Source organism: Panthera uncia, chromosome B1 (genome assembly GCF_023721935.1).
Source record: "Panthera uncia isolate 11264 chromosome B1, Puncia_PCG_1.0, whole genome shotgun sequence".
Taxonomy (NCBI): domain Eukaryota; kingdom Metazoa; phylum Chordata; class Mammalia; order Carnivora; family Felidae; genus Panthera; species Panthera uncia.
This window is the reverse complement of record NC_064811.1, coordinates 69,413,573-69,424,565: the sequence shown is the minus strand read 5'-3', so window position 1 is coordinate 69,424,565 and position 10,993 is coordinate 69,413,573. Positions and strand designations below refer to the sequence as shown.

The window sequence follows — 10,993 nt, the reverse complement described above, 5'->3', positions numbered from 1 at the left end:
GGGGGGGAAGGAGGGAGAGAGAGAAAAGGAGAGGTGGGGAGAGAGACGGAGAGAGAGAGAACAGCTGTGCTTGTTAGAAGTGCTGACCTCAGTCCTATATCTGAGAAATGCTCTGGGTTCCATAAAACATCAAAAAATCATGTCTTTAAGTATACATTTATGTTTACTTCCTGAGAGGTATAATTTAAATGAATATTTTGGAACATATTTACATATTTTTAGTAGGGAATAGTATTTATATATTTTAGTTGCAAAACTAATGGCATTACTCTTGCAGAGACATTCTAGGCTGAATTTGGGCTGGGAAGAGGAACACAGGACAGGGGTCAGGATAGAGATTAGAGAAAACATTGGCACTGCAGTCGCAAAGGTAAGGGGTCCCTTTAAGAAAGTGATCTCCTATCACAGCAGGCAGCATTTTTTTTTAATGGCAGGGTTCCCATATTCTGTGCTGGGATACTGTGTCCCCTAGAAATGTCAGAGCTCTTTTGGGAAAAAATCAGAAATGAGCATGGCAATATACTCATCAGAATTTATGTATTTGTGCCTGCAGCAAAATAAACATGATTTATTGGAAAATCTTCAAGTGAATCAAGGTTAAAGATATCTTAAGAAAAACTGTATATGCATTTTTCCCCTGTACATTGAAATCTAGAGGCTGTCTCTGCTTTTACCTCCTAACACATAACTTCCCAGGTACTGCAATTTAGCTACCGAAAAAGAATGGCTTATCCCATGGCAGTAGGCTCTGAAGGAATCACAAGGTTGTTTACATGGGCTGTCTTTGCTGCAGAGCCTGACAGTGTCTTTACAGCAGCACTGCATGCTTCTGGTGTGTTGATGATAACTTTTATGAACGAACCGGAAAGAGGCAGGCTAAGTCATGGGACAGGCCACAGTTCAGATTGCAGGAAAATAAGTGCACTCAGCATTGCCAGCCCAAGGTCCAATTTCCTCCTTGCATCCCTAGTCTGCTACTTGCCAGACCCAGGAAGATCTCACAGAATGCTGATCACCGTATTAAAAATGGTTGCAGGAATGACCACTTCTCTCAGAGTGGCTTCTGTACATTTTCTACCTTAGGTGAGCATATATGCTGCGAATATAGATAGTGATGCTCATGCATGAGCTCAGAAGCTTCAGACTCTACTTCAGAACCTTTGGATTTAGGGGCAGGACAGTTTGGATGAGCAGTTTTGCTGCTTTTGGTACGTATTCCTTTTCTGCCTCGATCTCACTCTTAATTGACATGAAGTACCAGGTTAGCTTATTTTATTACACAGAGCAAACGATTTTCTCTTCCCCACAACGGAACAGCAAATCGGATGACAAAGGTGGCATGACCTTAGATATTAAAGAGTCTTCATGCTTCCTCATTTGCACATCACTCTCTCCTGTTGTTGCAAAATATCTTTAATTTGATGGGCTCCTGGCATTACAAAATCTTCGCAGTTTTGGTAAAAAAATTTTTTTTGATGATGAGGCAGTGAGAAATCATATGTAGAGTGGAGAAATCAGCTGCCTCCAGCTTCCTGCTTGCTTGCCCCAGAACAGCATCTGCTGTTGGGAGGAGTGTGTTTGTCATGCTGGAAGGGGATGTTTATGAACAGATCCCAGAGGGACCGAGTGTGTTTTGCTGTCATTGTCTGGTATGTCTGCAGCTATTAGTATTTAATGGTTTCATAGTACGTGGTCAATGATTTTCAAGGTTAGAATGAACTGAGACTTGGTTGTGGATGCTATAAAATAAATGTACGTTTTTAAATTACAGGAAATTCATAGGATTTCCCTTGTTAGTATATCTTATAAGAATATCATAAGCGAAAGGTATCTGCCTAGCCAAAATAATATGAAAAAGCCTCCCATGTTTAAAGGTAAAGCGTCCCATATTTAAAGGTCTTTTTTTGTTTTGTTGTTGTTGTTGTTGTTGTTGTTTAGTTTTATTGTGGCTTTATGTAAATGAATATATTTCTTTGGATGTAATCTTAGGGAAAAAGTCTTTTAATACTGATGATAAAAAATAAAGACAAACTAGAGTCTTTCTTGTTTGTGAAACATGGGGGCAAATATTCTCTCTTCCTGCTCTAGTTGTGACTTCAGGTCACATTTGGAGCTCAAAAGACTTTGCATGAAATTGGTGGGTTCAAATCAAATGATTGCTTACTTGCTTATGAGAATAATGGGTCTCAAAGCAAGTCTTCCTTCGATCAGAATAAGAAGTAAACAAATTGACACTTAAAATTCTTTCTCCATTGTGCCTACTATCTCCTCTTGTAGTCTCCTTTAAGCTTTTGGTTGGACGCTGCAACACTTGGGCAAAAAGAACCATAAAGTGTCCAGTAATGACAGAAAGGAATACAATGCTGTATTTGCTGCAGACTATTTCTTTCTTACCACACATGCATCTCTTACACCTCCTTCTGAGGACCGAAGATTTAGATAAAGTTGGGCCTATGGACTACTGGGGGAATGCTTATTGGGAAAGGAGAACAAGACCCATTTATCCCTTTAGTATATTAAATATATTTATTGCATTATATGAGTATGATATGAGACACTGCTGCTGATTAGAGAAAAGATCATGCTGTACATTGATTATTTCTCTTTGAAAGAGAAAATGTAATTTAGAATTGTAGCTTGGATTTTCAGAAATTTATCTCTCCGTACATGTTTTCATGGCAAAGTTGTAAGGTTTTGACTAAAGATTTTTCAGTTTGAGTACCTTTTATCCTTATGAGAAAATCAAGGCAAAGGGTGGGGGAGAGTGAAAAATCCATATGTTTTAGGGTACTATCCTACCCTCTCCCCCATGTCTTATTGTGAATCTTGGTAGAAACTCCAAATGGAGAACTCAGGTGATATTAAAAATCCTTAAATAAAAAGAAACATTTTGGCTTGAAAAGTGCTACAAATTTATACTTATTTTTGATAAAGAATTTTCTAGGTGAATTGATGCTTTAGGTCCATAATAAGCCACTATGACCTTTCTCACTGTTCTTATCTCTGAGATGTGAAAGCCATAGGTTTATAAAGCTAATGTTCTTAGGAGTGGAAAGTAAAGATTTGAATGGAAAAAGAGATGACTGAAGGTTCCTTAGAAACATTCTTAACCCACAGTTGCTCTGAAATCTCATACAGTGTGCAGGTGTAAGTAAAATTCCCCTACAGGCCAATCAGGAATTTGCAGAGTAACCTGCTCAGTAATAAACAGGATTTTTGCTACATTGTGTGTGTGTGTGTGTGTGTGTGTGTGTGTGTGTGTGTGTTAGAATGCAGGGAAAAACCCCCACCACCCAGCAGTGATTTAAAGTACTAGAAATTCATCTTAGTGACTTCTCTTCATAGAAGTAAAACTGCTCCTAGTTTCTGGATGTCAACCTGCCTGGGTTCTCCATGTGCTTCCTGAAAATGGGTTTCTTCAAGTAATTGTCCTCTTCTCATACACTGGAAGTAGGATGTGAGCATTGGTAGTGAAGTAAAGCTCTTAGGCCCATTTATTTGGCAAGGTTTCTTCAGTGTCTGTACTTCCTCTGTCATTGCAGTTATCACACTATCTAGTAATTACATATTCCTGTTTCCTGTGTAAACAGATTATACTAAAGTATAATCTCCACCAAGTACTGACTGTGTCTGTTTGGCACATTGTTGGGGCTCAATAAATAGTCCTTGGATGAATGTCTCCTGTGTACAGTGTTCTCTGCTAAGTGCAATGGAAGGAAGAGTTTGGAGCCATTTGGGAGCATATAATCATTTAGGGAGATGAGGTTAAATAACAAGGATGGTGGTATATGATCAAGGGCTCCTATTAGTGATTTGACACTAAATATAATAGGAATTCAGAGGAAAAATAAATTCCTGTCCTCTGAAATGGTGGTAGGTGACATTGGAGGTCACACTGGGATGTTCACAGAGCAGGAGAGTGTGGTGTGGAAGGAATTCTTAGCAGTAAGTTGTAAGCACCTGGCCAGGAAAGGGACTCTTAGTTGGGGCAGAGAGGATGGTTTTATTTGGATATTGTGAGCATACTTTCAAAAGTTCTAGAAATTAAAACTCATGGTTTGATAATGGGTAGAACATTGGAAATTGGTACAATCTTGGAGAATCTGGTCCATTATAATCACAAAAAGTAACAGTAACAGATTGAAGTTACAAACCTATTTTTGTAACTAGATCAGATTAGGAAAAACATACATACAGGTCTGTTTCCAGCTTCAGACCAATTTCAGTTTAGTTTTATTCTATTTCAAATACTTCAGAGGTTTTTGAACTTCTTCTTTTATCGGTAAGCATGTAACCCATTTTTCCAATGAAATCTTATGTGAAAAGCAGAATATGCAAACATGCAAGGGTGGAACTGTTTCCATAGAAGCTGAGTAGGGTGCCTTGTATCTCAAAACCAAACTGATATAACAAAACCCAAATATCATGTCAGATTTTATGTCAAGATTTTAAAATATCCAGCTACTCTGGTATTGGTAACCCCAAAGTTCTTGTGCTTGTGATAAATTTGAATAGAGTAAACCAGTCTGGGATGTTTTATTCCCTCCTCCTGTGTGCCATCACTCATTTTCAATTATCTTTGTCAGTCTTTTGATTTCCTAATGCAGATGAAATTCCCATTTAAGTGTTCAAATCAAACTCATTCTGTGTTTTTGCTTTGATTTTAGGCTAGCGTGAGGAACACCAAAGGCAGGACCATCTCAGATCTTCATTATGGCAACTCATGCAAGAAGCTGTTGAATTAGAACCATTTCCTATAGATGAGAAACCATACAAGCAGTGGTGAGTTGCAAATTTAAAAATATTCCACAGCAGAAAACATATGATCTTTATAACTCATGTAAATGTTGCATGTGATTTAGTGTATGGATCTGAAGAAATACTGCTCCAAATAATGTGAAGTAAAGAAATGAAAATAAACAGGACAGAATGTTTGATTGATGGTGCAGTGCTATTACTGCCACATAGAGTAGCATGAAGTCTTGGGGTACATGGGTAAATTGTGTCACACCAGGGACAGGAGGGTGCTACTGCCCTGGACGATACCAGTTTGTGTAAGATGGCTGCAGTGAACAATTTCATGTTGCTGAGTTAACAGTCGAGTGACATTATTTTTCAGTGGTTTTTATTATTTGCAACATAATTCCACATTTTACCAATTTACCCTGTAGGTAAAAGAATTGGTTCTCTGTGAAAAGAACCTGTAATGCTCAATACCTTTCAGGAATGCACACACATACACACACACACACACACTCACTCACTCTTATGTAAACATATAGGAATATATATAAGAATGTATATAATATATATATATTAACATAGCATTTAGATCCTTGCAAATAAGGGGAGAGAAATCATATCACAGTTTTATAAAATGCAATTCATAGACATTTACCCTACAGATCCTTGTGCCTAATACAGCAACATTAAAAGTAGATCCAGTTTTGGGGCACCTGGGTGGCTCAGTCTGTTGAGTGTCCAACTTCAACTGAGGTCATAATCTCGTGGTTTGAGAGTTTGAGCCCCATACTGGGCTGGCTGCTGTCAACCCTGTCAGCGCAGAGCCAACTTCAGCTCTTCTGTTCCTTTCTCTCTGCCCATCTCCAACTTGCGCTTTCCCCAAAATAAATAAATATATTTTAAAAAGTAGATCCAGTTTCTCTGCTAGTTGGAATAATTTTTAAAACTTATTATCTTATAAAAATATCAGCACACACAGGCAGAATATTTTTTATAAAATACTTGATGCTTTATAGTCATCAAAGTCAATAATCAATAGACTCCAGCAGAGATGAAGCAGTTATACTCTGTCAAATAACTTTGAGAAATAGTGTATGACAGCAAGATTCCAAAAGAAGCTGTTTTGAACTGGTGATCAATATATCTCTTTCGTTTGCTTAGTGGCTTATGTAACTCTGGGTAGGTAGGCTTTCTTGTGAATTAATGCATAAGCCATAACTACAGAAGACTGATGAAATTAACCCTGTACTTCTTTCACATCATGATTTTCATTACAGTCTGCTTATAGTTATATCGAGAAAGTAGATATAATAGCCATCGCTATGCTGTGCTTAATCACCATGTACTAAATGAGTGTTTGTTATTAAGGAGAATAGTATGTAATTGCCAATAATGAACCATATAGGGTCTAAAGGAAGGGCAACTTTATATGGTTGAACTTAACGTTTTGCATTATGTGTCACTCCCAGTGATGTAGAAAACATATATTGCCCCGTCTTAAACATTTACTCATTAAGCAAACATTTATTGAGAATCTGTGATGTAGACATTATCCTTGACTCTTGGGATAGATGAAAGAGATAGTACCTGCCTTAAAGAAGCTTTCAGTCTACAGAGTGTGGTGCTTACGCTAAAATGTGCCATTAATTGGGGGGAGATAGTGTTCAAAGAGTGTGGTACTTACACACTGGGCGGTTAAATGGGTAGACATGCAGTGCTAAAGGAAGTGCAGCAGAGACTCTAATAAAGATGGGTTGGGAATTTGTCAAGGCTTCCTGAAGGGAGTGATATTTTAGCTGAATGTTAAGGACAATGAGAAATAATCAGTGGAAGGGAACAGTGGGAATACTTTTCAAGGGCCCAAAGGTTTAACAGAGTATGATTTTTTGGGAGCACACTGTGCCATTTACTGTGCTAGGGCATAAATGGGGGTATAGAAATGAAACTGAAGAGGGGTACCGGAGACATATCATGAAGGATCTCTTAAATAAAGCTAAAAAGTTTGGACTTTATGCCAATATGAAGAGCTTTTAAAATATTCTAAGTAGGAGAATGACACGATCAGGTTTATTTTTTAATTGTGAAATATATCATAGACACAGAAACGTGTATAAAACAAATATAGTTTAAGGAATAATTATAAAGCAAACCTCATATAACCACCATTCATATTAAGGAATAGACTCTTAGTAAGTACCTATGTGTTCCTTTAAGATCACATGCTTTTTCTTCTCCACTAAAGGTGACCACTAATCACTATTTTGCCTCTTATCACATTTGTTCCTTGTTCCTTTGCTTTTCTTTGTAGGTTTTCCATCTTACAGTCATAGTATATATATACATATATATATGTATGTATATATATTCTTAATCAACTGATTTTGCTGAACATTATAAGATTCTTCTACATTAATGTATGTAGTTTATTCATTTAATTATGTAGTATTCTACTCCATGAATATACCAAATTTACTTATCCATTTTATTGTTGGTGAATATTTGGATTGTTTCTGTATTACTTATGTTAATTTATGTGCATAACCTTTATTTATATATATATAAATATATTTATGCAAATATATTTATTAAATATATTAAATATATTTATTATAAATAATATATTTGTAATAAAGTTATTAGTTATATATAGTTATATATATAGTTACTCATAGATTCTAGTATACATGTGTAAAATCTTCTTCAGAAAAGGAACTACTGAATTTGGGGGTATGTGCACATTCAGGTTTTCCAAATAATGCTAGAATATTGTCCCCATATCGGTTATATCAGTTTACACTCCCATCAGCAAGGGAAGTTCTCTATTCTCACCAACATTTCATTTATAAGTTCTTAAGTTTCACTAATCAGGTGGGTACATAATTGTACTCATGGAAGTATTAATTGGCTTTTTGCTGATTACTAATGAGGAAGAACATCTTTTCATTTTTTATTGGTCATTTGATTTTCTTTTGTGAAGTACCTACTCAAGTGTTTATGAGATTTGTCTTTCAAAATAATAACTAGCATTTATTGAGTTCTTACTGTGTAATTGCTTGTGCTAAGCACTTTGCAAGGCATTTAATCTTCATATCATCCTTATGATTTACAGATAAGGGAACTCAGGTTTAGAGATGTTAAATAACTTGCTAACAGTCATACAACTAAGAGACAGATTTAGCATTTGGGGGCTTTCTGACCCCAGAGTTCTTCAATTTCTTGGATAGCCTTTGGAAGAAGATAGACTGAGTCAGAGAGAACACCTAATGTGGTCTATTGAAGGAATCCAGTTAAAAAATCATAGGAACATAAACCAAAGAATCACCAGTAAAATGTAAGTACAAAGCAACTGGACTCAGTACTGAATGTTGTGGGTAAAGAAGAGGCAGAATATATAAAGTCTTGTTACTTGTTGGTTAGGTATAGTCAACATTAGTCATACAGTGTATATTTATATTCCAGGTGTTGTGATTAGGTGTAAAGAATTATGATTCCATGATTCAATAAGAGATGAATTTAGTTCTGGGTACCTGGGTGGCTCAGCCAGTTAAGTGTTCAACTCTTGATTTCAGCTCAGGACATGATCTCATGGTTCCCTAGATCAAGCCCCGCGTGGAGCTCTGTGCTCTGCCTCTGCTTCTCTCTCTACCCCTCCCCTGCTCTCTCTCTCAAAATAAGTAAATATTAAAAAAAAAAAAGAAATGAATTTAGTTCATGGGACCATCAAATTTAGGGTAGAGAGACCACCGTGTTCATTCAACTCTTCACTGTTTTAAAATGTGGAACCTGGTGCAAAAAGAGCTTAAGTGGCTTTTTCAAGATCACATGTTATGAAGTGTCAGATAAAGACTAGATATCAGGCTGGCAAAGAATGCAAAGGAGTAACAACTTGCCTGATTTTTAAATTACTTGAAAATGCAATCAACTTACTTTATCTGCTAAACATTTAAAAAATTATTTTTAACTTTTATCTATTTTTGAGAGACACAGAATGCAAGCAGGACAGAGGCAGACAGAGAGGGAGACAAAGAATCTGAAGCAGGCTCCAGGCTCTGAGCTGTCATCACAGGGCCTGACACGGGGCTTGAACCCATGAACTGTGAGATCATGACCTGAGCTGAAGTCGGACACTTAACTGACTCAGCCACCAGGAGCCCCTGCTAAACGTTTTTGTTTTTGTTTTTGTTTGTTTTTTAAGTCAGTTGCCTCATCATCGTTGTTAGGTGGTTTATTTAATGTAGTCTAGAATTCTATTTGCCTGCCCATGATTCTACCAATGGAGCCACCAGATCTGATTTGCTATTGTTACCATGTAACTGCTCTGCTTACCTTTGATACGCTCCATTGGCTATGTAATAAGTTCACTTTTCCTTAACATATACCATACTCCCATTCACCCCCATTTTAGTAACTGGTGATCTTTCGAATTGCCTGGGGACACTAATGTGCTTCATTCTCATCACACACACTCAAATGTTTCTTACCTCTGTGATTTACTTCATACTGTCTATTCTGCCTATATTCATCCCACCCAATCTTTACTTAGTCATTAGCCAACTTTTAAGGCATTTGCAGTTGAAAGAATGGTCTGGGGACCAGCAGCGTGAGCATCATGGGCATCATCTGGGGCTTGGTAGAAAAGCCGTATCTCACGTCCCATCCAGATACCCTGGCTCAGAATCTTTCAAACAAGATTCTCACATGATTTCAAGTCTTGGAAGTACTGGGGAGACTCACTCTAGACTTCTCAGGTGTTACCAGAAACCTTCCCTGACTCCTTCCATTGGGAATGCCTTCCTGGTGTTCTCAAAGTAGCCTAGGTATATCTATCTCATTGTATTACATAAATAGTAGCATGTTTTACTATTTATGTGTCTGTGTCTGTGCCTTAGCTTGTGAGTAATTTGACCCAGATCTAATTATCTTTTGGTTTTCCATGCCTAGCACAGTGCCTAATACTTGGTAATACTGAACAAATGTTTGTTGAATGATTGTTTGATGAAAGAAAGAAAACAGAGCAGGAGATAGATACATAGAAAGATAGAAATAGAAGTAGGAAAGAGAATCATAAGGAGAAAAGGCATAAAGCCAAAGGAACTTCATAGAGAAAAAGGTAGACTAAAAAAATTTTTTTTAATATCTCTGGATACAATCTGGAAAGCAGCCTGACAGTCTACAATCTTATTTAAGTAGATTATGTGATAAATGTGAATATTGTTGGCCAAATCCCTCAGAAGCAAAGATTACCTTAATTTTTTATATAATTACAGTATAGTTTTATTGTTGTTGTTTTTGTTGAGTAAATTTTGCTAAAATTTGTTTTACTTTCCTAAACAAAGTACTCTACTTAACTAATCAGAGATTGTTCAGAATACTGTGGAAAGTGGATAGAGGCTGCAGGTTTGTTTGAAGCTGTATAGAAGACAGAAATAAGAGGCCAGTGAGTGGAGAATAGGCACCATACATAAAAGACCTTTCTGATGGTTAGAATTATTTGTAAGTCCATGCTTTTAGAAGAATAGTGAATTTTCCAGCACTGCATTTAACCATCTTCATGTTTGACCAAATACGACGAACATGTTAGAGATGATACTACTTGATGTGAGAGATTGAACTCAGTGACTTCTAAGGTCTAGGGTTCTTGTGAATTATGAGTCTATAATTGTTCAGAGTAGTGCTGGAAGGATGAGGGTTATAATACATGATTAGAATAGTGGATAACATTTATTGAGTGATTACTTGTGCCACTCACCGTGCAAAGCACTTTGCATGCACTAATTCATTTAATCCTCACAGGAATCCTACTGAGCATTTCCATTTTATAAATGATGAAACTGAAGCATGGGAGATTTAGTAACTTGCCCTAGATCATGCAGCTAGTGTTGGTAGAGCCCAGGGAGTCCAACTGGGGAGCACTTCCTTTTTTATCACTGTGTTGAATCCTTCTCAATATTAAAGATGAAAGTTGGACTCAGTGGAGCTTTAAAACATTGATGTGGTTTAAATTCCAAGTAAGTGTGCTAACAGGAATTCTAAGAAATGATAACATAATCAAAGTAAAAAGAGATAGAAATGAGTGTAACGGGTTTGTGGAACCAAATGCTTTACATATGAGATGAATTAAGAGGATATTCAGAAATTTGTCATTATGGTGCCATTTTGTCTTGTTTTTCAATGGCTACAAGCTACCAAGATGGGAAACCAAGTCCTCAGGAGTATAGTTCACCCTAGTAAAAACAGCGTAACTAGCCCT

At 36.9% G+C, this 10,993-nt stretch overlaps 1 long non-coding RNA gene across 2 annotated transcripts in view; it reads left to right on the top strand.

The window, feature by feature from the left end:
* LOC125922897 (uncharacterized) overlaps positions 1 to 4,883 on the top strand; it is a 221,386-nt gene extending 216,503 nt beyond the window's left edge. For both annotated transcript variants that reach the window (XR_007457823.1, XR_007457822.1), the window contains one exon: positions 4,668 to 4,883. This is a non-coding gene — a long non-coding RNA (uncharacterized LOC125922897). The remainder of the gene's footprint in view (positions 1 to 4,667) is intronic.
* The last annotated feature ends 6,110 nt before the right edge of the window (positions 4,884 to 10,993 follow it).